This window comes from Myotis davidii, unplaced genomic scaffold (assembly GCF_000327345.1).
Source record: "Myotis davidii unplaced genomic scaffold, ASM32734v1 scaffold436, whole genome shotgun sequence".
NCBI classification, from domain to species: domain Eukaryota; kingdom Metazoa; phylum Chordata; class Mammalia; order Chiroptera; family Vespertilionidae; genus Myotis; species Myotis davidii.
Genome location: NW_006292604.1, coordinates 4,425,715 through 4,425,951, shown reverse-complemented (window position 1 = coordinate 4,425,951; position 237 = coordinate 4,425,715). Strand labels below are relative to the sequence as shown.

Sequence of the window (237 nt, the reverse complement as noted above, 5' to 3'; positions counted from 1 at the left end):
CCTCCTCCCGTCCCTGCCTCCCTCCCCGGTGCCTTTCCCGGGAGGAGGGCAGGAGCAGAGACAGCCAGCCCAGCCCGGCACGACGGCTCATGTGGGGCAGACCCCGGGGTGTGAGCGAGCCAGGGGACCCAGGGGTAAACCCTGCGCACTGCGACTCCGGGCTGCTCTCCTCCCTCCTGATCCTCAGCCCCAACACACGGCCCGGCATTGAGCCGTCACCTGCGAGGAGGCGGGTCC

At 71.3% G+C, this 237-nt stretch overlaps 1 protein-coding gene across 1 annotated transcript in view; it reads right to left on the bottom strand.

Moving 5' to 3' along the window:
* Window positions 1–237, bottom strand: part of TIAM1 (T-cell lymphoma invasion and metastasis 1) — a 72,855-nt gene that overhangs the window by 10,644 nt on the left and 61,974 nt on the right. The gene's annotated exons all lie outside the window — the stretch shown is intronic.